Source organism: Hypanus sabinus, chromosome 4 (genome assembly GCF_030144855.1).
Source record: "Hypanus sabinus isolate sHypSab1 chromosome 4, sHypSab1.hap1, whole genome shotgun sequence".
NCBI classification, from domain to species: domain Eukaryota; kingdom Metazoa; phylum Chordata; class Chondrichthyes; order Myliobatiformes; family Dasyatidae; genus Hypanus; species Hypanus sabinus.
Genome location: NC_082709.1, coordinates 181,168,712 through 181,195,376, shown reverse-complemented (window position 1 = coordinate 181,195,376; position 26,665 = coordinate 181,168,712).

Sequence of the window (26,665 nt, the reverse complement as noted above, 5' to 3'; positions counted from 1 at the left end):
AGAAAGTAAAGTAGCAGTATTTCAGTGGAATAAAGAAAATTACAGGGGTATGAGAGAGGTGTTGGCCAAAATAAATTGGACGGAGCTGCCAGCAGTGATGACAGCAGGGCAGCAATGGTGTGAGTTTCTGGGAAAATGAGGAAGGTGCAAGATAGGTGGTAGTCCAAAAATGAAAAAAATACTCAAATGGCAAAATAGTCCAATTGTGGCTGACAAGGGAAGCCAAAGCTAATGTAAATGCAAAAGAGAGGGTATAGCACAACGTAAAAGTTAGTGGTAAGACAGAGGATTGGGAAGCTTTTAAAAACCTCCAGAGAACATTCAAAGTAATCATTAGGAGGGAAAAAATGAAATAGGAAAGCAAGCTAACAAACAATATCAAAATGGATGGTAAAAGCTTTTTCAAGTATGTAAAAAATAAAAGAGGAATGATAGTGGATGTAGGACCGCCAGAAAATGACGCAGAAGAAATAATGGTGGGGGGCAAGGAGATGGCAGGTAAACTAAATGAGTATTTTGCATCATTTATCACTGTGGAAGACACTAGCAGTGTGCCAGATGTTGAAAGGTGAGAGGGAAGAGAAGTGAGTGCAGTTACTATTACAAGGAAGAAGGTGCTCAAAAAGCTGAAAGACCTAAGGGTACATGACCAGATGAACTGCACCTTAGGGTTCTGAAAGAAAGAGCTTTAGAGATTGTGGAGGTACTAGTAATGATCTTTCAAACATCATTGGATTCTGGCATGGTACAAAAGGACTGAAAAGTTGCAAATGTCACTCCACTCTTTAAGAAAGGAGGAAGGCAGCAGAAAGGAAATTATAGATCAGTTAGCCAGACCTCAGTGGTTGGTGAGATGTTGGAGTTAATTGTGAAGGATGAGGTTGTGGAGTACTTGGCGACACAGGACAAGATAGGACAAAGTCGTCATGGTTTCCTCAAGGGAAAATCTTGCCTGACAAACCTGTTGGAATTCTTTGAAGAGATTACAGTTAGGATAGATAAAGAGGATGCAGTGGATACTGTATGTTTGGACTTTCGGAAAGCCTTTGACAAGTTGCCACACATGATGCTGCTTACCAAAAGTTAAGAGCCCGTGGTATTACAGGAAAGTTACTGGCATGGTTAGAGCATTGGCTGATAGGTAGGAGGCAGCAAGTGGGAATGAAAGAATTATTTTCTGGTTTGCTGCCAGTGACTAGTTGTGTTCCACAGGGGTTGGTGTTGGGGCAGCTTCTTTTTATGCTGCATATCAATGACTTAGATGATGAAATAGATGGCTTTGTTGCCAAGTTTACAGATGATATGAAGATTGGTGGAATAGTGTTGAGAAAGCAAGTAGGCTGCAAAAGGACTTAAACAGATTAAGAGAATGGGGAAAAGGTGGCAAATGAAATACAATGCAGGAAAGTGCATGTTCATGCTCTTTGGTAGTAGAAATAACGTGCAGACTATTTTCTTAACGGGGAGAAAATCCAAAAATCAGAGATGCAAAGGGACTTGGTAGTCCTTGTGCAGAACACCCTTTCAGTTAACTTACAGGTAGAGTCAGTGGTGAGGAAGGGAAGTATAACGTTAGCATTCAATTCCAGAACACAAGAGCGCAGATGTGATGCGGAGGCTTTATAAGCCATTGGTAAGGCCTCAGGTTGAGTATTGTGAACAGTTCTAGGCTCCTCATCTAAGAAAGGATGTGCTGGCATTGGAGAGGATCCAGAGGAGTTTCACAAGGATGATTCCAGGAATGAAAGGGTTATCATATGAGCAACGTTCGATGGCTCTAGGTCTGTACTCGGGAATTTAGGATGATGGGGGATCTCATGGAAAACTTTGTAATGTTCAAAGGCCTAGACAGAGTAGATGTGGAAAGGAAATGTTTCCCATTGTGGGGAGGTTAGGACATTAGGGCCCAGCCTCAGGATAAAGGGGCATCCATTTAAAAGAGAGATGCGGAGAAATTTCTTTAGCAAGAGGGTGGTGAATTTGTGGAATTTATTACCACAGGCAGCTGTGAAGGTCAAGTCATTGGGTATATTTAAGGCAGAGCTTGATAAGTTCTTGATTGGACGTGGTATCTAAGGTTATGTGGAGAAGGCTGGGGATCGGGGCTGAGGAGGTTAAAATAAGCATCAGCCAACATTGAATGGCAGAGCAGAGTGGATGGGCCAAATTGCCTAATTCTACTCCAATGTCTTATGGTGTTATGATCTAATGCTATGACTTCCTTTTACTCTACTCCAAGACCAACCTAACCCTTTCCTCCTACATAATCCTTCATTTTTCTTTCATCCATGTGCCTGTCTAAGTTTCTTAACGATCTCTAATGTAATTCTACCACCACCCCACCATACATTCCATGTACCCAGATTTATCTCTGGCATTTCTCCTATTACTTTCTTCCGATCACCTTAAAATAATGCCCCGGTATGAGTCATTTCTGCCTTGGGAAAAAGTCTCTGACTATCCACTTAATCTATGCCTCTGATAATCTTGTGCAGCTCTACCAAGTCGTCTCTCATTGTTTGGTCTTTACCTGATACAAAGTTATGAGGAGTGTTAATAGAGTTAAGGCAAGGAGCAATTTTCCACTGAAGATGGCTGAGACAAGAACTGGAGGCCTTAAATTAATGATGAAAAGTGCAATATTTAAGGGGAACCTGAGGAGAAACTTCTTCATTTCAGTGGGTGGTGTGTGTGTGGAACAAGCTGCCAGTGGAAGTGGCAATTTGGATAGATACATGGTTCGAAGCATATATCAGATTCAGAATCAGGCTTGTTATCAATGACATGTGACGTGAAACTTGACTATGGTGAGGGTGCAGGTTGATCAGGCAAGACAGAGTAACATTTCAGCATGGATTAGGTAGGCAGAAAGGCCTATTAGTGTGCTGTAGTGCTCTATGACTCTGCGACTTTATTACCACAGTGTTGATTGAGAGATCTTACAGGCAGAGCTGCACTCCATTTTTTTAAGTTGGTCCAGATCCAACTACAAGCTTTAATAGTCTTCCTCACTGTCCAGTACACCCCCAATCTTGCTTTTTGATTTTCTGATCTAGTTTACCACATTATTGTCGAAATCATTAATATCAATGTCAAACAACAAACAGACCCAGCACCAATCCCCGTGCTACACCATGAGTCACAGGCCTACCTCATCTTGAATGCCAAACCACTTAACCCTCTTGACCAACGACCTATGGAGGACTTTGTCAAAGGCCTTGCTGAAGTCCATGTAGACAACATCCACTGCCTTGCCTTCATCAACTTTTCTGCTAACTTCTTCAAAAAACTCTTTAAGATTGGTTAGATATGATCTACCATACACAAAGCCATGTTGACTATCCCCAATCAGTCCCCGTTTATCTAAATACATATCCAATAACTTCCCCACTGCTGATGTCAGGCTCACCAGCCTAAACTTTCCTAGCTTATTTGCAGAGGCTTTCTGAAACAACAGAACAACATTAGCTATCCCTGGAAGGACTATTTGGGGAACAGAATGATAGTAAGCGAGGAGGTGTAGGGGCAAGTGTAGCACTTGTTCTGTTTACAAGGATTAGTGCCAGGAGGGAGATCAGTAGGGACAGATGGACAAGAGAGTCATGTCTGTGGAACGCAGAAAGTGGGGAGGGAGGGGAGGGAAAGATGTTCTTGGTGGTGGGATCCTGTTGGAGAATCACATTACCTGCCCCTACACCTCCTTGCTCACTACCATTCAGGGCCCGAAGCAGTCTTTCCAGGTGAGGAGACATTTCATTTGTCAGTCTGTTGGGACTACCTGCTGTATCCAGTGCTCCCAGTGTGGTTTCCTGTATATCAGTGAGACCTGATGTAGACTGGGAGACCACTTCGCCAAGCACCAATGTTGCATCCGCCAGATAAAGTAGCAATCCATTTTAATTCCACTTCCCATTCCCATTCCAACATGTTAGTCGATGGCCTCTTCTACTGTTGCAATAAGGAGCAACACATTGTATTCCGACTAGGGAGCCCCCAACCTGATGGCATGAACATTGAATTCTTGAACATTCTATGGTTAAGAAGGCATACAGTGTATTGGCCTTCATCAATCATGGAATTGAATTTAGGAGCTGAGAGGTAATGTTGCAGCTATGTAGGACCCTGGTCAGACCCCACTTGGAGTACTGTGCTCAGTTCTGGTCGCCTCACTATGGGAAGGATGTGGAAGCCATAGAAAGGGTGCAGATGAGATTTACAAGAATGTTGCCTGGATTGGGGAGCATGCCTTATGAGAATAGGTTGAGTGAACTTGGCCTTTTCTTCTTGGAGCGACGGAGGATGAGAGATGACCTGATAGAGGTATATAAGATGATGAGGGACATTGATCGTGTGGATAGTCAGAGGCTTTTTCCCAAGGTTGAAGTGGTTGCCACAAGAAGACACAGGTTTAAAGTTCTGGGGAGTAGGTACAGAGGAGATGTTGGGGTAAGTTTTTTATTCAGAGAGTGGTGAGTGTGTGGAATGAGCTGCCAGGAACAGGCATGGAGGTGGATACGATAGGGTCTTTTAAGAGACTTTTGGATAGGTACATGGAGCTTAGTAAGATAGAGGGCTATAGGTAAGCCTAGTAATTTCTAAGGTAGGGGCATGTTCGACAGAACTTTGTGGGCCGAAGGGCCTGTATTGTGCTATAGGTTTTCTATGTTTCTATCCAGTAATGACTACCCCCCCGCCCAACCTTAACTCCTTACCAGTTTATCACCTCCCTCCCTCTGGTGCTCCTCCCCCTTTTCTTTCTTCCATAACCTTCTGTCTGCTCCAATCAGATTCCCCCTTCTCCAGCATGTACCTCTTTCACTAATCAACTTCCCAGCTCTTTTCTTCACCCCTCCTTCCCCACCCGGTTTCAGCTATCATCTTGTGGTTCTTCCTCCCCCTCCCCAATTTCTTACTCCAACTCCTCATTTTTCTTTCTCCAGTCCTGCTCAAGGGTCTCAGCCCAAAATGTCAGCTGTACTCTTTTCATTGATGCTGCCTGGCCTGCTGAGTGCCTCTGCTAAAATAAGCAAACTCTGCACAGACAGCAGCCAAGGGTAGATTGAGTCCTGGTCCTTGGTGGTGTATAAGAGCAGTACCAACTGCTGCACCACCACAATGGCTATTTCCCCCAAGTTTACAATGACAGAAATATTGCCCCAGTTAATTTTTGGAACAAATGTTCTGGTTACCGCAGGTCATCCACGTTTCCATGGCATGTAATAAAATTATATGGCAATGCTTCAATTCACAATGACTTAGGTATTAAGAATTCACAGTGTATGGAAAACGATATTGCAGAAACCTCTGGAACATTTTATACCTAGTAAAGCTGTATTAGTGTGCTGGCAGTTACATAGTGCTATCAGAGACAATAACCCATAGCAGCTGCCTCATACTAATCCCTTGTGGTAATGTTGCCATAGCTACATAGCAACCTTTATTGTAGCTCTACAAATTCAGGAGAGCCTTGTGGTCTTCCCTCTAATCTTTCTTTTATTTTTCCTAACATATAAAGTAAATTGCAATCAGGAGTCTCTCAATCCTGGGTTGGGGTGTCTCCTATAAGGACCAGGGGATACAGTCTCAGAAGAGAAGGACATCCCTTTAGAATGGAGATAAGGAGGAATTTCTTTTGCCAGATAGTGGTGAATCTGTGGATTTCAATGCCACGGATGCCTGTGGGGTTATTGGATATAGTTAAAGCAGAGCTTGATAAGTTCTTGATTAGTCAGAGTGTCAAAGATTATGTGGAGAAGTGAGTAAAGTGTGTATCAGAGGGATAATAGATCAGCAATGCTGGAATGGTGGCACAGACTTGATGGGCCGAATGGCTTAATTCTGCTTCTAAGTCATAAGGTCTTACAATGCTGATGCAACTCACATCCCGGGGAACAATTGAACTGCTTACACCAGCATCATCAAAATAGGACAAAACAACACACACAAAATGCTGGAGGAACTCAGCAAGTCAGGCAGCATCTATAAACTATAAACATCTATATACTTCTATCCCCCACCAGAAAGGTCTCCAAGCTCTTCATTTCTTCCTGGATTCCAGACCCAGCCAGTCACCTTCTACCACCACTCCTCTCCGCCTCGCGGAATTAGTCCTCACCCTTAACAATTTCTCCTTTAGCTCCTCCTACTTCCTCCAAACTAAAGGTGTAGCTATGGGCACCCGCGTGGGTCCTAGCTATGCCTGCCTTTCTTTTGGCCATGTGGAGCAATCTATGTTCCAAGTCTACACCGGTATCTGTCCTCTTTTCTTGTGTTATATCAACGACTGCATCGGTGCTGCTTCCTGCACACATGCTGAGCTCGTCGACTTCTTTAACTTTGCCTCCAACTTTCACCCCACCCTCAAGTTCACCTGGTCTATTTCCGACACCTCCCTCCCCTTTCTAGATCTTTCTGTTTTTATCTCTGGAGACAGCCTATCCACCGACGTCTACTACAAACCTACTAACTCCCACAGCTACCTAGACTATTCCTCCTCCCACCCTGTCTCCTGCAAAAATGCTATCCCTTTCTCTCAATTCCTCCGCCTCCACTGCATCTGCTCTCAGGATGAGGCCTTTCATTCTAGGACAAAGGAGATGTCTTCCTTTTTTAAAGAAAGGGGCTTCCCTTTGTCCACTATCAACTCTGCCCTCCAACGCTTCTCCCGTATTTCACACACCTCTGCCCTCACCCCATCCCCCCAAGAGTCCCCCTGGTCCTCACCTATCACCCTACCAGCCTACAAATCCAACGTATAATCCTCCGTAACATCCGCCACCTCCTACATGATCCCACCACCAACCACATCTTCCCCTCCCCCCACTCTCGGCTTTCATAGGGATCGCTCCCTACACGACTCCCTTGTCCATTCATCCCCCCATCCCTCCCCACCAACCTCCCTCCGGGCACTCATCCCTGCAAACGGAAGAAGTGCTACACTTGCCCCCACACTTCTTCCCTCACCACCATCCCAGGCCCCAGACAGTCCTTTCAGGTGAGGCACCTCTTCACCTGTGAGTCAACTGGTGTGGTATACTGTATCTGGTGCTCCCAATGTGGCCATTTATACATTGGGGAGACCCGCTGCAGACTAGGAGACTGTTTCGCCGAACACCGGCGCTCGGTCCTCCAGCAGTGGCGGGATCTCCCTGTGGCCGCACACTTCAATTCCACAGACCACTCCCACTCCCACTCCGACATGTCTGTCCCAGAAACTTCAATTCCACAGACCACTCCCACTCTGACATATCTGTCCATGGCCTCCTCTACCGTCAAGATGAGGCCACATGCAGGTCAATGGGGCAATACCTTATCTCCCGTCTAGGTCGCCTCCTTCCTGCCAGCATGAACATCCAACTCACTGACCTCCATTGATACCCCTTACCCCCATCCCTATCTATTATTTTAGTCTGGTTCTCTTTCTCTCTCTTTTTCCCCCCTTACTATAATCTCTCCCCCAGCCCTACCTTTCTTTCTCTTTTATTTCCCATAATTCTCCACCTTCCCCGTAGCCCATTTCCCTCCAGCCTATCACTTCCCAGCTCTCTACTTTATCCCTGCCCCCACTTCTTATCCCCCCCTCAACCATCCCACGTTACTTCACTCCTGATGAAGGGTTTCGGCCCGAAACGTCGTTATTACCTCCTCCCATAGATGCTGTCTGACCTGCTGAGTTCTGCCAGCATTTTGTGTTTTTTATCAATAAGCAGTCAATGTTTTGGGCTGAGACCCTTCTTCGGGTCTGGATGGGAACATGACTGCCTATTCGTTTCCATGATTCTGTCTGACCTGCTGAGTTCCTCCAGTGTTTTTTGTGTGTCGCTCTGAATTTCCAGCATCTGCAGATTTTCTCGTGTTCATCTTTATCAGTATAGTTTACACGTCCAGAAACATACAGCATTGCCTTGAAAGGAACAGTGATACAAGAGTTAACCAATCACAATGAGACCAGGGCACAGCAGTTTATGAGACAAAGTCTAAGATTAGTAGGGATTAGTTTAAGGCAAACAGAGCAAATGCTCTTAAACTATGACTAGATTAACAGCGAGAGAAAGGGGACCAGAGAAGAATGCTGATGAGCTTTAATGGAGCATGCACTTGAGGCTGCAAGAACAAAACAAACAGCAGGAACAGGATTAGACCCTGCAGCCTTTGCAGCTTCCTGTACCATCCAGACTTGGCCTCAGCAGCATTCCCAAGTGCAACTCAACATAACTGGAGTGCCACAGCTGCTTAGCAGTTTCCACGGCGCCATTACAGCTTGGAGTGTCAGAGTTAAAATTTCAACTCCAACACCGTTTGTAAGGAGTTTGTACTTTCTCCCCACAAGGCATTCCACTGAGTGCTCCAGTTTCCTCCCACATTCCCAAAGATGTTCTGCTATGTACTGTTGTAACTTGTCCTGTGATTAGGCCAAGGTTAAGACCAGAAGACCATGTGACATAGGTGCAGAAGTAGGCAATTTGGCCCATCGAGTATGCTCTGCCATTTCATCATAGCTGATCCAATTTTCCTCCCAGCCCCAGTCTCCTGCCTTCTTCCCATATCCCTTCACGTCCTGACCAATCAAGAAGCTATCAACCCCTACCTCAAATATACCTAAAGACATCGCCTCCACACCTGCGTCTGGGAAAGAATTCCACAGATTCACACTCTCCGGCTAAAGAAATTCCTCCTCATCTCTGTCCTAAAAGGATACTCCTCTGTTCTGAGGCTGAGTCCTTCAACTCTCTCATCATAAGAAACATCCTCTTCACATCCATTCTATCAAGGCCTCTCATCATTTGATAGGTTTCAATGAGGTCACCATTTTTCTGAATTCCAGTGAATACAGGCCAGAGCTTGTGATGAGTCTGTGAACAACACACACAAAATACTGGTGGAACAGAGCAGGCCAGGCAGCATCTATAGGGAGAAGCGATGTCGACGTTTCGGGCCGAGACCCTTCGTCAGGACTAACTGAAAGGAAAGATAGTAAGAGATATTTTCAAATCTCTTAGTATCTTTCCTTTCAATTAGTCCTGACGAAGGGTCTCAGCCCGAAACGTTGACAGTGCTCCTTATAGATGCTGCCTGGCCTGCTGTGTTCCACCAGTATTTTGTGTGTGTTGTTTGAATTTCCAGCATCTGCAGATTTCCTCGTGATGAGTCTGTGGAATTGGGATGCACAGAAAGAAGCAGAGACCAACTCATTTTTAAGGAGGTGGATAAATTTCCATCATTCCATCATCAACAGAGTGGAAGCATAGCATTGAAAGGGGTCTGTATTAAATAGTGGATCAGGCTGTAAGAGACCAAAGAGACTACTCCTGCTTCTATTTCTCTGCAATCTCCATTCTACTGTGAGTTTATTGACTTTCTTCCACACAGAAGGTGGTGTGAGTAAGAAATGAGCTGCCAGAGGAAGTAGTAGAGAGGGGTAAAAGCCCAGAATTCTGAATCAGGCTTATTATCACTGATGTATGTTGTAAAATTTGTTGTTTTTGTGGAAACAGTACAATGCAATACCTAAAAGATAAATAAATTCAAATTAAAAATTAGACTGACAGAGAGAGGAAGATAAGTAGATAGAAAGAGAAATGGAGAGAAAGATAGACAGCGAGAGAGAGCAAAGTAGAAATGGTGAGCTGGTATTCATGGGTTCATGGACCATTCAGAAAGATGAGGGTAGAGGGGAGAAAGCTGTTCCTAAAATGCTGGATGTGTGTCTTCAGGCCACTGTACTTTTTCCCTGATGTTAAAATTGAGAAGGGGGGTAAAGGGGCCATGACCCCAGTGGTGAGGGCCCTCAATAGGATGCCATCTCCTTGAGGCAGTGGCTTCTGAAGATTTCCTCAATCTTGAGCAGAATTATAATGCTTAAGTGACATTTTAACAGATACAGTACGTGGATAGGAAAGGTTTGCAACCTGGGGTTCAAGCACCCTTCTGTAAATGCTAAGGCTCCATGGCATTAAAAAGGTTAAGAGCCCCTGGTTTAGATGGGCCAAATGCAGTCAAAAGGGACTAGTTCAGATAGGCAACGTGGACATCCCTCTCCTACCCAGATGCTGTTCCTCCCTCTGTGTTCCTCCAACAGATTGCTTATTGTTTTTGTCAAACTCTGCTCTTCAAGGTATCAACATGAACCCAGGGGAGGAAAGAAAAGATTAATTTCTGCTTTCTTGGCCTTTTTGTTATCTCTGTGCATTCGGCAACCTTTGTATTTGGGCTCTTTAAAACCAAGAAAAGCGTTCTGTAAATAAAGAGCAGGAAACAAGTGTATCTGTTTGTATTACAGTCAGGCATTATAGCATTCAGCAATCTGAAACATAGTGTTAATCTTCACCTCAATAAATACAGGTTGTATTATATCTAGGGTTGATGAAGATCCAGTACTTGATGCTCAGCAGGACTGTGATGGGCTGAAGGGCCTTTTTCTGTGCTGTGTGATTCTGTGGTTATAACATTGGGGGATGGGGAAGGAATTGCAGCATATTCTGCCCTCTGGAACAATGGGCAGAACCATGGTTCATCTCGTAGAACTGTTGTCTCAAAGATGAATTGGGTTTGATCTTGGCATCTGATGGTAATGGCATGAAGTTCTGCCTGCAGTCCTGTGGATTTCTCTCTCTCTCTGTGTACTCCAGGTTCCGCCCTCATCCTATGTGTTAATTGTCCACTGTAATTTGCCCTAGTTTGTAGACAAGTGGTAGAATCTGGGATAGGAAAGTGGGAAGAGTACAAGTCAAAGAAAAATAAAGGCTAGCTTTATTTGTCGCATGTATTTCAAATTATATGGTGAAATGCACAATTTGTATCAATAATCAACACCGTCCAAGGATTGCGCTGGAGCCAGTCAGCAAGTGTAACCACCGGTACCAAAATTACTTGCCCACAACTTACTAACTCTAACCTGTGCATCTTTGACTGTGGGAGGAAACCAGAGCACCAGGAAGAAACCATTGCAGTCACGGGGGGAGCATACAAACTCCTTACAGGAAGTGGTGGGAATTGAACTCTGATCGATAATTGCTGGCACTATAAAGAGATTGTGCTACAATACCACCCTAGTTTAGGATGAGTGTAAGTGACTGGTTAATATGGGACCTTTCTCATGCTATTTGACCATGACCCTTTTTTATGACCTGTGCTTGGAGATAGGGAAAGTTTGCTCATATAAATATACTGATATTTCCCACACACACTGCAGATAATTGGATAATTCCCTTTTCAATCAAGCAATACACGCAAAATACTGAGGAACTCAGGAGGCCAGGCAGCATCTATGGAAAAGAGGAATCAGTCAAAGTTTCAGGCTGAGACCCTTCATCTTGACTGTCCTGATGCTGTCTGGCCTGCTGAGTTCCTACAGCATTTTGTGTGTGTTGCTCGGATTTCCAGAATCTGCAGATTTTCTCTTCTTTGTCCATTGTACTTCTCCTGAATAACTGCATTTTAATTAAAAGTTGTTATATCATCCTTTCTTTAATAGATTAATGACTACACAGGTTACTAGGATGGTTGAGAAGACATACAGTATGGCATGCTTGCCTTTATAAGTTGACGCATTGAGTTCAAAAGTCAGCAAGTTATGTTGCAGCTTTCTAAAACTCCAGTTCGGTCACATCTGGAATGTTGCGTACAGTTCTGGTCGCTCCGTTATAGGAAGGATGACAAGGCTTTGGAGATGGCGCAGATGCCGCCTGAATTGGCGGGCATGTGCTGTAACGAGAGATTGGATTGTTTTCTCTTGAGTGATGGAGGCTGAGGGGTGTGGTGATGGTGGTGTATCAGATTATGAGTCAAAGATAGAGTAGACAGACAATAGCTTTTACCAAGGGTTACAATGTTTAACACCGGAGGCCATGCATTTGAAGTGAGAGGGATAAGTTGTGAGGGGCAAGTATTTTTTTTACCCAGGGAGCAGTGAATGTCTGGAATGCCCTGCTTGGAGAGGCGGTAGAGGCAGATACATTAGGGACTTTTGAGAGATGTTAGGTGTGTATGTGGTTGTGTGGAAAATGGAAAGACATGAGCAACGTGCAGGCAGAGGAGGCTGGTTTATTTGGCCACTTGATTACTAATTTAATTGGTTCAGCACAACATTGTGGGCCGAAGGGCCTGTTCCTGTGCTCCACTGTTCTATGTTCTGAATTGATTTTCATTACAGCACACTTCCATTTCATTGGGCATCACACTGTTCACAACAGACCCATGGAAGTTTAACATCAGCTGTAATACTTCAAGGACTTAGGAGTCAATTTATGGAACAGGCTTCCTGGTGAGAACTGAAAGTAATTAGTGTTGCTTCATTCAAATGCAAATTGGATAAATCTGTCTCAGATAATATTTTAGAGAGATGTAGATGAGTAACTTGTGTCATGATATTTGGTAAGTATAGTTTGATTTGATCTCACATTTGCATTTCCCTCAAAGCCCTTCACCTCATGCAAATTTGTTATTGAACAAGAGTTGGAAATTGATTGGTAGGCTTGGTCAATGACTCAATTATTATATTGATAATGTTTAAATGCTAAATAGCCTTTGGATAGGCTGTTGTGTTTTGCTTATATATTCCCTCAAATGCCTTATGCAACTGGACAAAAGAAAAGGCCAAATGTCAAGGAACACACCCAAAAGTGATTGTTGGTTATCTGCGCTGCATGACCTCCAAGATGACCACACCCTCACAACCTTGTCGTGACTTGGAGACTCTTGGTAAGGTCACCCCTCCCAAACAGTCAAAGGGTAGTGACTTGTACACAGGCACTCCAGGTTCAGCGCCAACAACCCTGACTGGTAAAACAAAACTGCTGTGGAAACAGCAATGAAGAATCCTTCTGCATCAGAGTGCGATTGTGTTCCTGACTCTCCACCCAGAACTTTCCCAACTGACCATGGTGAAAACTGAGAGGAAGCTACTGACATGATAGAGGAAGCCCTGAACACTGCCGGACCTTCATTGCTGCCCTAAACACCAGTGATATAACAGAGAGTAGATAAATGACAGTGAGTGTCATATTCTTCTCCTAAAAACAAGACTGAGTTAGAGAACTCAGTGCACCTAATCAATCATTGAGGATGAGCTAGTACAGCAGTTATTGGTATTGGTAGTAGTAATAGCTTGTTACAATCACATGGAGGAAGCATTAGTGAAAAGCTTGTTCTGCAGACTGTTCATGCAGATCAGATATATACTACACATGTACTGTGGTAGATCAAGGTAAATCAATAACAATACAGAATAAAATGTGACAGTTACAGAGAAAGTGCAGTGCAGCTGAATAATTAAATGCACAATTATAACAAGGTGGAATGTGAGGTCAAGTGTCCATCTTAGCATACAAGACATCTGTCATGAGTCTGATGACAGTGGGGTAGAAGCCATCCTTGAGCCTGGTGGTGAAAGTCATGCTGTCTGGTTTTTGTACCTTCTGACCAATGGGGGAGAGGGGGCGAGATGAAAGAGTGTCCAGGATGGGAGGGGTCTTTGATTGTACTGTTGGCTTTACAGAGGCAGTGAGAAGTTAGGCAGAGTCCATAGAGAGCATGTTGGTTTCCATGATGTTCTCACTTGTGTCCACATATCTATGCAGTTTCTTGTGGTCACATACAGAGCAGTTGCCATATCAAACCATATGCCACCTGATGGAATGTTTTCTAAGGTGCATTGATATAAATTAGAAAGAATTGATGGGGACATTGTAGATTTTTTTTTTGTTGATTTACAGCGTGAGATAGGACCTTCTGGCCCATCAAGCCGTGTCACCAGGCAACCCTTGATTTAACCCTAGCCTAATCATGGAATACTTTACAATGACCGATTATCCTATCAGACTGTGGGAGGAAACCAGAGCACCCAGAGGGAACCCGTGTGGTCATGGGGAGAACGTACAAACTCCTCACAGACAGCGGCAGGCCTTGAACCTGGGCTGCTGGTACTGTAAAGCATTGTGCTAACCTCAACACCACCGTGTCATACTCTTTAGCCTCCTGAGGAAGCGGAGGTGCTGATGAGTTTTCTTAGCTGTGACATTAATGTGGTTGGACCAGGATAAGTTATTGGTGATGTTCACTCATAGCAGCTGGAAACTCCCAACCATCTTAACGTCGATGAGGTTGACGTGTACGGCCTCCTTCCTGCTGGGTAGCCTCCAACCTGATGGCATGAACATTAACTTCTCTAACTTCTGTTAATGCCCCTCCTCCCCTTCTTAACCCATCCCTGACATATTTAGTTGTTTGTTTTTTTTCTCTCTCTCTCTGCCCATCACCCTGCCAGTTCTCTATCTCCCTCTGGTGCTCCCCCTCCCCCTTTCTTTCTCCTGAGGCCTCCCATCCCATGGTCCTTTCCCTTCTCCAGCTCTGTATCAATTTCACCAATCACCTTTCCAGCTCTTAGCTTCATCCCATCCCCTCCGGTCTTCTCCTATCATTTTGCAATTCCCCCTCCCCCCACTACTTTCAAATCTCTTAGAATCTTTCCTTTCAGTTAGTCCTGACGAAGGGTCTCGGCCCGAAACGTCGACAGCGCTTCTCCCTATAGATGCTGCCTGGCCTGCTGTGTTCCACCAGCATTTTGTGTGTGTTGTTTGAATTTCCAGCATCTGCAGATTTCCTCATGTTTACTCTTTAAAAAGACCAGCTCTGTCGTTTTGCTGACATTGAGGACAAGGGTGTTGTCATGACACCTGTTAGCCAGCTTCACTAGTATCCAGTAGAGCTGGATTATGGGGGTCAACACAATAATACAGCTCCTGGTGTTGCTTCCTCATGGCTCTACCCTCACGGGTTCGATTCCAGCCTCACGTGCTATCAGTGTGGAGCTTGTCACTGTGTGGGTTTCCTTTCCCTTCACAGAGAACTGCCAATTGGTTGGTTAACTGACCTCTGTACATTGTCCCTAGCCAGTGACCCAAGTTCAATTGCACCACTGTCCATAAGGAGTTTGTATTTGCTGTCCATGACCCAATGGGTTTCCTCCAAGTGCTCCAGATTCTTCCCACATGCCAAAGACATATAGGTTAGCAGGTTAGCTGGTTACATAGGTGAAATTGGGTGGAGTGGGCTTGTTGAACCAGACGAGAATGTTACTGGGCTAAATAAATAAATGAAACTTGACAATGAGTAATTACTGAATGAAGCTACACCTAAGTTGAAAGAGCCTGTGTACTAAGTACATTAAACAGTATATAATTAGAGAGATAAAGCACAAAAACAGATGCTTCTCTCCACCAAGACAGCCCTGATCATCAATACATATTTACATTAATCCTACCCTAGACCATCATTCTCCCCGCATTCCCCTAGATTCCACCAACCAAGGGGGACAATTTACAATGGTCAATTAATGTAACAGAATATTGGCTTGCTCTTAGAAGACAGAGGGTTGCTGTAGATGGAGCATATTTTGTCCGCTCTGTTCTGGGACCCTGCTCTTCGTGATTTTAATAAATGGCTTGGATGAGGAAGTGGAAGGGTGGGTTTACAGATGACAAGAAGGTTGTTGGAGTTGTGGATGGGGTAGAAGGTTATTGTAGGCTACAATAGGTCATTGACAAGATGCAGAGCTGGGCTGAGAAGTGGCAGATGGAGTTCAATCCAGAAAACTGTGAAATAATAAACTTTGGAAGATTGAATGTATAGGGTTAATTGCTTGATTCTTAACAGTGTGGAGGAACAGAGGGATCTTGCAGTCAATTTTCATTGATCCCCAATGCAATGATAGGATGGTTAAGAAGGGCTATGAGGGTTGTCACGGTATTGAGTTCAAGAGCCACAAGATCCTAATTAGACAACACTTGGAATATTTTGATCAGTCACCTCATTATAGGAAGCTTGAAGCTTTTGAGAGTGTGTGGAGGAGGTTTGCCTGGATGCTGCCTGGATTAGAGAACATGGATTATGAAAATGGATTGAGCGAGCTAGGGCTTTTCTCTTTGGAGCAAAGGAGATTGAGATAACAAAAGGTAACAAGAGACATCGATAAAGTTAACAGCTGGAAACTTCTTTTCCCAGAGCATAAATGGATAATAAGAAGGGATATACGTAATTTTAAGGTGTTTGGTGGAAGTGTAGGGGGATAGTTTAGAGGATAGTTTACCCAGAGACTGGTGGGTGTGTGAACGTACTAGCATGGGTGGTAGTAGAGGCAGATACATTAGGGAATAAAAAGATTTAGATATACATATACACATAGATGAAAGAAAAATGGAGGTGCTATGTGGTAGGGAAAAATTAATTTGATCTTAAGGTAGGTTAAAAGGTTGGCACAACATCATGGGCCAAAGGGAATATATTGAGCTGTATTGCTCGGTCTTCCGTGTGTAGGCAAATGGTAGAATTTCACAGGAGTTCAGGGGAATATTGGGAAAATAAAATGTGATTAGTCTAAAAGGTGTTTAATGTCAAGTTGAATGAGTGGCTAATAATAAGCCTATTTCCCTGCTATATCAAAGGTTCAAAGGTCCAATTTAATGTCAGAGAAATGTATACATTATACAGCATGAAATGCTTTTTCTTTGCAAACCAAAATGAAAACAGAGGAGTGCCCCAAAGAATGAACAACAGTTGAACGTAAGGACAACTGAAACCCCCCCCCCCAGCTCCTCTCCCTCCCACACATAAGCAGCAGCAAGCAACGATCCCCCCTCCTCCACTAGCAAGAAAAGCATCAGCACCCACCACCAAGCACTCAAACCTGAGCAAAGCAATAACAAAGACACAGACTTGCAGTTACCCCAAAGACCTCATCTTTCACCTGGCATTCGACATAATACAGGTTCTCTCTCTCCCTAATAAGGGAGAAGGAGATGTCTCTGTTTTTTCCCCAACGATCGGGGAGACATAACAAACAACTCACTGGTTTACGATGTTAAAAGTCCGTTACATCGCTTTTCGAAGCTCTGTTCCCAAAGATCTCAAAGATCCCGGGTCTTTGGGCACACAACAGAAGATTTTCTGACTTCCCCCAATGACACACGGGTCTCCTGTCGTGACACCGACCCTCGATCCACTGGTCTCCAGAGCCCCAAGATCTTAGGCTTCTGAATTCAAGCCGGACTCTCAGGCCCGGCACTTGGCGTACCGAACAACGGCCGGTCCTGAAACCCTGAGAATGGGTCCCATTCCTGCAAAGAACCAAAGTCAGTGTATAACTTCAGGTCAGGGTCTTCAAAAGAATCCTGAAAGGGCAAAAATAAAGATATTAAAGATGGAAATAGAGCTGTTTCCAAAGATGCAAGCAAAGGAGTTGCCATTTAGTGCCACCTTGACTTCGCTCTGCCTCTCTATATGATTCGTGATCTAAAAAATTGAATTCAAATCCAAGTGACAAAGAGAAGTTTAATCAACATACTTAAACAAAACTGCGATTAAAAATCAGATGCCATTAATAATGATCGTGAAACAAATGGATTGTTGTAAAAATCAATTAGATCCACCAATGTTCATTAAGGAAGGAAATGTGATTCCAGATAGACCAAATGTGACTGGCTTTTAGCTACTCTTTTACATGGCCCAGTAGGTTACTAAATTCAGAGGTTAGGTAGAGATTGATAATAACCATCGACCGAGTCAGTGACATCCATATTTCCTGAAGCAATTAACAGTAAGTCATTTTCATCAGCTTTTTTTTCTCCATGCAAAAAGAATCATTTGAAAGTTTTACTCTGAAAAATCTAAGATAGAGGAGTGTTAATGTCATGTAATCATTAAAGCTATAAGTTACTTCCACAGAGAATATTAAGAACATCATCATCATTATCTGCTGTGTCATATGGCAAGGAAGATTATGGCCTATCCATGACTATGATTGTCCTTGGCAATTTTTTCTACAGATGTGGCTTGCCATAGCCTTCTTCTAGGCAGTGTCATTACAAGACGGGTGACCCCGGACATTATCAATACTCTTCAGAGGTTGACTGTGATATGCACCAGCTGCTCCACTGGCTTCTCGTGACCCTAATCAGGGGACTAAGTATGTGTTACACCTTGCCCAAGGGTGAATTGAATTGAATTGACTTATTACTGACATCCTTCATATTTATGAGGAGTAAAAGTATTTACGTTACATCTCTGTCTAAATGTGCAATGTGAAATTTATAGTAATTTATAATAAGTAGTATGTACAACAGGACAGTCAATATAACATGGAAATACAGTTGTACCAGCATGAGTTAAGCAGTCAATGGCCTGGTGGAAGAAGCTGTCCTGGAGCCTGTACAGATGGACGGCCTGACAGGGAAAGGTTGAATAGGTTGGGACTCCCCTCACTGAAGTTTAGAAAAATGAGGTGCAATCTTATTAAGATATATCATTTTCTTCGGATACACCAGAGATGGCAGAAACTGTGGCTTCATGTGATCCTGATCGAGGTGCTAAGCAGGTGGTACTCCTTGCCCAAGGGTGACCTGCAAGCTAGTGAAGGGAAGGAGCACCTTCACCTCCTTTGGTAGAGACGTATCTCCACTCATCATCCAAAGCACTTGATAAATTTAGCAAAGCATGCTGAAGGGTTTTAATTGGTCAGGCAGCATCTATGAAGGGAAATCTAAATGCAAAATTTTGTGTCCATTACCTTCATTGGGACTTGGTCTCAATCCAAAACATCCACAGGTAATTTCCCTCCAGTGGATCAGACAGAATCATTAGAGATTGATGAAGAGTTAATGTTTTGAGCCGAGACCTTTCTTCGGGACTGGAAAGAAAGCATGAAGATGCCAGAATAATAAGGTGAGGGGAGAGGAAGGAGGATAGCTAGAAATTGATAAGTGAAGCCAGGTGTTTGGGGAAGCTAAAGGGCTAGAGAGAAAGGAATCTGATCGGACAGGAGAGCAGATCATAGGAGAAAGCGAAGGAATAGAGAACCCAAGTGGAGGTGATCGGCAGGTGAGAAGAGGTAAGAGGCCAGAGTGGAGAATAGAAGAACAGAGGGGGAGGTATTCTTTCACCGGAAGGTAACATTGATATTCATGCCATCAGGTTGAAGGCTACCCAAATGGAATATAAGGTGCTGCCTCTCCACCCTGAGGGTGGCCTCATCATGGTGCAAAAGGGGGCCATGGACCGACATGTCAGAATGGGAATGGGGGTTGGAATTAAAATGTTTGGTCCCCACGAAGTTCCACTTTTGGTGGATGAAGCGGAGGTGCTGGACGAAGTGGTCCCCCAGTTTATGAGGGATCTGACCAATGTAGAGGAGGCTGCATCGGAACAATGGACACAATAGACAACCCCAGAAGATTCACAGGTGCGGTGTTGCCTCTCCAGAAAGGATTTTTTAGGGCCCTGAATGGAGGTGAGGGAGGAGGTGAATGGCCTCTTGCAGGGGTTTGTGCCAGGAGTGCAATTAGCGGGAAGGGACGAATGGACAATGGAATTACAGATTACTGTAGAAAGTAGAGAGAGGAAGGAGGGAAAAGATATGTTTGGTGGTAAGATCCCTTTGGAGATTGTAGAAGTTGCAAAGAACATGCTCGCCATTTTGCAATAAATGGCACAGGTTTTTGAATTTGGCAGAACTAGCGGCAAGGTAATGTAATGGACAACGTAACTCTACTAAAGTGCCAGTGGCTTCGATGTAACTCCACTATTTTCTGTAAGGGATGTTTACGTTCTTCCTGTGACCATGTGGGTTTCCTCCAGGTCCCTCAACATTCAATAGCCGTACCTGTTAGTAGCCTAATTGGTCACATTGAGGTATGTGAGCAGTGCAGACTCGTTGAGCTAGAAGGACCTGTTACAGTGCTGGATAGATAGACATTGTGTGTAAATATGAGCAAATATTGAATGGAACCACATATGAATTGAAAGAGCCTGTCTGGGGTCAGAGGTATACAGCATAGAAACATCTCCTTCAATCCATCAAGTCTGTCCTGACCATCAATACAAACTTATATCAATTCTATACTCAACCCTCATCTATACTTCTCCTTATCATGTACTTACATAGAAACATAGAAATCTACAGCACATTACAGGCCCTTTGGCCCACAATGTTGTGCTGACCATGTAACCTACTCTAGAAACTGCTTAGAATTTCCCTACTGCATAGTCCTCTATTTTTCCAAGCTCCATATGCCTATCTAAGAGTCTCTTAAAAGACCTTCGCTGGCAGTGCATTCCATGCACCCACCACTCTTGCGTGCAAAAACTTACCTCTGACATCCCCCTTTGAACCTGCTTCCAAGGACCTTAAAACTATGCCCCCTAGTGTTAGCCCTTGGAAAAAGCCTCTGGCTATCCACACAATCAATGCCTCTCATCATCTTATGCACCTCTATCAGTTCACTTCTCCTCCTCCATCACTCCAAGGAGAAAAGGCCAAGTTCACTTAACCTATTCTCATAAGGCACGATCTCCAATCCAGGAAACATCCTTGAAAATCTCCTCTGCACTATCTCTCTATAATATCCACTTCCTTCCTGTAATGAGGTGACCAGAACTGAGCACAGTACTAAGATCGTATATAGCTGTAACATTACTTCACGGCTCTTGAACTCAATCCCACAACTGTCGCCTCACCTGGAAGGGCTGTCTGGGACCCTGAATGGTAGTGAGAGAGGAGGTGTAGAGGCAGATGTGGTACTTGTTCTCCTTGCAAGGATAAGTACTTCTCCCATTATCTTTCCACAGGATCAGGAAAAACTGCAGAAGACTGTAAACTCAGCCTGCTCCATCGTGGGCTGAAATGAAAAATTTCTAAATATGAAAAAAATTACTTAATAGAACAGTGAACAGTAAACAACTCAATCAAATTAATTTTTGGTGCGACCACCTTTGCCTCTAAAACTGCATTGAGTCTCTTAGGTACGCTGTTGTGTAGTTTTATAAGAAAATCAACTGTTAGGATGTTCCAAGCATCTTGGAGAATTTGCCACCATTGTGCAAACTTTGGCTGTCTCACTCGTTTCTGCCTCTCCAGGTAATCCCAGACAGCCTCGATGTTGAGATCAGGACTCTGTGGAGGCCGAACCATCTGAAACAGTATAAGAAAACTCTTAGGGTGCTTAAGAGTTTGGGTGCTTTTTTATCATTATTTTGAATCATATTATTGTGTGGTTATCTTGCACTGTATTAATCTCTTATTTTGGTCTTGGGTCTTTTTGTTGAGCTTTGCACAGTACTATATATTATTATGGTAATTTATTTCAAATTTTTATGTCCTGTACTGCTGCCACAAAACTACAAATTTCATGACATATGTCAGTGATAATAAAACTGTTTCAGTTTCTGAGATGAAAGTTAAAGACTGTGCATCACTGGTTATATGCAGCAATTATTATATTACAGAATCCCCATATGTTATAGATACTCTGACAAAGTACCAACGCAGAGATTAGTTTTGCGCTGAATATATATATTCTTAAATTCTCTATTGTTATGTTTAACCTTGAGCTGTTTGTGGTCTCGTTACTTCGCTGATGGATCCAATTGAATTTGCTTGTGCTCAAGTCGATGTATTCTTGTATGTGTGCCCTGAGAAGGCAAGAGTGCGCTTGTGTAGGTGTTGTGAGGATGTGTGTACGTGTCATGTCTTTGTAATTCAAGTATGATGGTCTTTGTGCATGTGCCTATTCGAAGAGCAATACACCCAGCACTTCAGTGTGCAGTTGAGCAAATACAATGGCAAAGACCAAAACCTAATAAAGGAATATCAGTCAGCAGTTGAAATGTTCCAGCTGGAACAGATTGTGTGACCCCCCCAAGAACTATAGTCAACAAATCTACCATATTCTCCAGTCCCTTATTCCATTGCTTGATTAGTCAGGAATGGCATTTTAATTTTTGAAATATGTTTTTTGGCATTCTCGTTGGAATGTATGTGATGCATCATTCTATCCTCCTGACTACAATACTGAGTAAGTTGTTATTTGAGAACACTTTATTTCTGATTATTTGTGCTTAACAGAGGAGGGGGTTGTGCTGGTGGTGAAAAAGATCACCAACTGTAAGGAGCAAAACTCTTATCATCCAGTGTCAGCAGTTCTGGTACCCAGAAGCTAAGTATCATAGCCTGGAGAGGGTCAGTAACTTCACTTCCGTGGTGTTATTATTTCATATACATTCTGGGATTAGCCAGTGTTGTTAAAAAGAAGGCACAACAGTTCCTCTACTATTTTTAGAAGTTTGCAAAAATTCATTGTGTCATCTAAAACTTTGGCATACTTCTGTACAGTATTATGTCTTAGGCACATATAGCTAGGGTGCCAGAGACTTTTGTACAGTATGATACTCTATTTGTCAATATGGACTGGAAAACAAGTTTGTACGGCAAGGGCAAAGGATGTTGGAAATGGTGAGGGTGGAGCGCCATGAGAGGAGTGTGGGAGAGGTGGCAGAGAAGAGCCAAGGGAAAGAGGGTGATGCAGGTACAGTCACAACCAGCCCTGAGACACGAAGCAAGAAAACTTGATTCCAAACAAGTGGTTTATTGATCATTACAGGTTGTCTCTCTGGTGCTTCCTGCTCTCTCCCGTCTCCCTTCCCCTTTTCCCAACCATGACTCCCCTCTCCCTGCCCCCTTCTCACTCTCAGTCCACAATACTGACCTGTATCAGAATCAGGTTTATCATCACTCAATATGTCATGATTATTTTTTGTGGCACCAGCACAGGGTGATGCAGAAAATTGTAACAGTACTGTGCAAAAGTTTTAGGCGCCTACTGTGTGTGTGTGTGTGTGTGTGTGTGTGTGTGTGTGTGTGTGTGTGTGTGTGTGTGTGTGTGTGTGTGTGTGTGTGTGTGTGTGTACAAAGACTTGGGCACAGTGGTGAGCATCCTGACCAGTTGTACCACAGCCTGGTGTGGAAACACAAATGCTTAAGAGTAGAAAACTTCCAAAAAGTAGTGGATACTGCCTAGTCCAACACAGGGCATGCCCTCTACCATCAAAAACAGCTATAAGCTACAAGGACTGCTGCCACAAGAATGCATCCAGGCTATGCTCTCTTCTCACTACTGCCATCGGGCCGGAGGAAGGAGTAATATAGTGCAAAAAGAGAGCAAAAATAGTAAGATAGTAAGACAATGTTCATTGTCCATTCAGAGGAGAAGAAACTGTTCCTAATACGTTCAATAAAATGCTGGAGGAGCTCAGCAACTCAGGGGGCATCTATGGAGGGAAATAAACAGTCACCATTTCGGATTGAGACCTGTCATCACATGCAGGACTTTGACACAAAATGCTGATAATTCATCTTCCCCCTCCCCGCCAATCACACAGATGCTGCTCCACCTGCTGAGTTCTTCCAGCAGATTGTCTGTTGCTCCGGATTCCAAACTCCACAATCCTGTGGCAAGAAGGCAGCATCCATCATTGAGGGCCCTCACTATCCAGGATATGTCCTCTTCTTGTTGCTCCCAGATGACACTGCACATTGCTAAATTGGTTTATTATTGTCACATGTACTGAGGTGCACAGTGGGAACCTGTCTTGCATACTGTTCATAGCCCTGAGGCAGTACAAGGGAAAAGCAATAACTGGATAAAGAATAACGTGCTACTGGTACAGAGGTGCAGTCCAGACAAGCAACGTGGAGTGATATAGACTGTGAAGTCAAGAACCCATTTTATCATAACTGGATGGGAGGGATATGTAGGCCTCTTTTCCAGGTGTGGGTCAATGGGGCTAGGCAGAATGACAGTTTGACATGGACTAGATGGGCCAAAGCAACTGCTTCCATGCTGGGGTGCTCGATGGTTCCGTCATTTGAAATATGTCACTGAAATCAATGTGCCAATGTTGATTTGATACTGCTAACTGAAGGGATTCAAACAATGAATGCTGATAAGCTACTAGCAGTTTGGGAAGGTACGATTCATTCAATATCATTGGCGTGCAAAGGGAAATCGAAGCAGATGGAAAGTTGCGAAGAGGCTAAGGTAGAGTTTGTTTTGCTCAAGATGTGGGCCAATAAGGACAGACTTGGAGAGCAAAAATATCTGAACAGAATTTAGCCATAAATATTAAGAGGAGAAAAGCCTCCAACAGATCTCAAATAGAATCCTTCGGGCATTAAACATAATTATATTTGAGATGTAAAGGTAAGATATTTTGCTTGATTTTTAAAGATCAACTTTATTGGCTATATACGCTCAAATGCACCTGTACACCTGTTCATTAATGCAAATATCTACTCGGGCAGTCATGTGGCAGCAACTCGATGCAGACATGGTCAAGAGGTTTGGTGATTCAAACCAAACATCAGAATTGGGAAGAAATGTGATGTAAGTAACTTTGACCATGGAATGATTGTTGGGGCCAGACGGGGTATTTTGAGTGTCTCAGAAATTGCTGATCTTCAGGTATTTTCACGCCTCTAGATTTGACAGAGAACGGTGCGATAAATAAAAGAGAACACCCAGTGAGCAGCAGTTCTGTGGTGAAAATGCCTTGTTAATGACAGAGGTCAGAGGAGAATGACCAGATTGGTTCAAGCTGACAGGAAGGTGACTAACTCAAATAACCACACATTTCAACAGTGGTGTGCAGAAGAGCATCTCTGAATGCACAACATGTGAACCTTGAAGTGGCTGGGCTACAGCAGAAGAAAACCACGGGCATCTTGTTAGGTAAAGGAGGAACCTCATAAAATGGCCACTGAGTGTATGTACATTTACCTGAATTAGAAATTTGTTGTGCTGTTTTGGTTAGGATATGACATACAGCAAGAACAATACCATTCAACAATTATATAAAAAATAAAGTTAAAGAATATAGTACAGCTATGGAATAAAATGTACATAAATACATGAAAACCAGCAAAAATATCAGCCGTTTTGCATATAGGAATGGACAATGTTCTGTTGTCTCACATACTAAGCGATCACTATTGTACATTTATAGATAAAAAGAATAGTTAATAACAAATTGATGTCTGTTAGAAAACGCAAGTTACAAAAAAATCTGTCAAGTTATTGTTGATAAAGAAACTTAATCATCTGTGCACCAGAGCGTATCAAGTCAACCGAACCCGATGCTTGGACAAAGAGTTAAGCACTGGGCCAAACTGGACAGATCGAGTGCTGGCTGAATTCAGGCGGCGGGGTCCAAGCACTAGAGCGTACTGAGGTGAGTGAACCTGATGGTTGGACGTGGAGTGAGGCACTGGGCCAAACTGAAAAGGTCAGGGTGTTGGTCTGAGGCGAGAGGTGGGCCAGTTCAGCTCACTGGTCTGCGATGCTTACTCAGCTCTGCACTAAACTGTGGGTCTCATACGCCGATTGTAGACTTCAGTTCAGAGAGCTCTTTGCATGCAATTCTTGTTAGCATGATTTAATTTTTTTCCTCTCTCTGCACATTGGGTGTTTGATGGTCTTCTCTTATTATAGGGGCTTCTTTGTTTTGTGTCTGCCTGCTAAGGAGACGGATTTCAAGGTTGTATAATCTATACATGCTCCGATAGTAAATGCACATTGAACTTTGAAATTTTCTTGAACGTTATTCTGCAACCGATAGTTAAAACTAACCAACACATCACCGGCAGCAGTCTACTTGCCATCAAAGTCATATACACAGAAAGGTGCCAAGAAAAGGCCGGCAATATCACAAGGGATTCTGCCCACCCATTCTCATCAGGGAGGAGGCTACTTAACGTCCATTTCAGACTCAAAAGCAGTTATTTCCTCAAGCTGTCAGGTTGCTTAACACTTTCACCCCAACATACTCCCCACCATCACCACTTTAACATTTCCTGCCAGTCTCCTTATGGACAGACACGCCTGTGCTTAGTGTCACTCTATGTATGTATAATCAACCTGATGTATTTATATTGTTGTGCTCTTTGTGTTTATTTTGCTGTTTTTAATGTTGTATCAGATCCAGAGTAACAATCATTTTGTTCTCCTTTACACTTGGGTACTGATGAAAGATGACTAACAATCTTGAATCTCCCAAAACATTCTTTCTCAAGTTGTCACATTCTTCCTCAACTTCTGATAAAGGTTATTACCAACACGGACACCGTGTGTAGGGGAACACTCAACACCAATCAGTCATGTTCAGGATGGCATGGTAACAAAGTGATTAGCGCATTCACTTTACAGTGCCAGCAGTGACTGATTGGGGTTCAAATCCTGACTTTGTGTGTCAGGAGTTTGTACGTTCTCCCAACGGCCTTGTGCGTTTCCTCTGGGTGCACCAGCTTCCTTCCACATTACAAAGACATCAGGTTATAACGGGGTTCATGAGTTATGGGCATGCTATGATGGAGCTAGAAGCATAGAGACTCTTGTGAGCTGACCCCAGCACAGTCCTCACTGACTTGATTTGTTGCAAACAACTGCATTTCATTTTACGCTCTGGTGTTTGTGACAAATAAAGTTAATCTTCATCTTGTTTGTTGACTTGATGAGCTTGCGTCAAGGTTGCACTGTGGAAATCAAATGTTTCTTTGAATCTGTCATTTTCTTAAAAGTTTGGCTGAGCGAGAACGATTAGTCAAATAACTAATCTTGGCCAAGTTACACGTCTCAGTATTACTGTCAAAGCAGGGATAACACACCCTGCAAGGTGCATTCTCTGATAAACAGCTTTATGTTCTAGGCTTTATCCATGAGATTCTAGCCTTTCATCTTTATAACCTGTGCTTCTCTTTTTGGGGCTTTGTTCCCATCGTCCTCTCTGAACTCCTTCACCTTTTGACCTCCCGCTCAAAGGCTCCTCAATATACTTTCTTGAACTG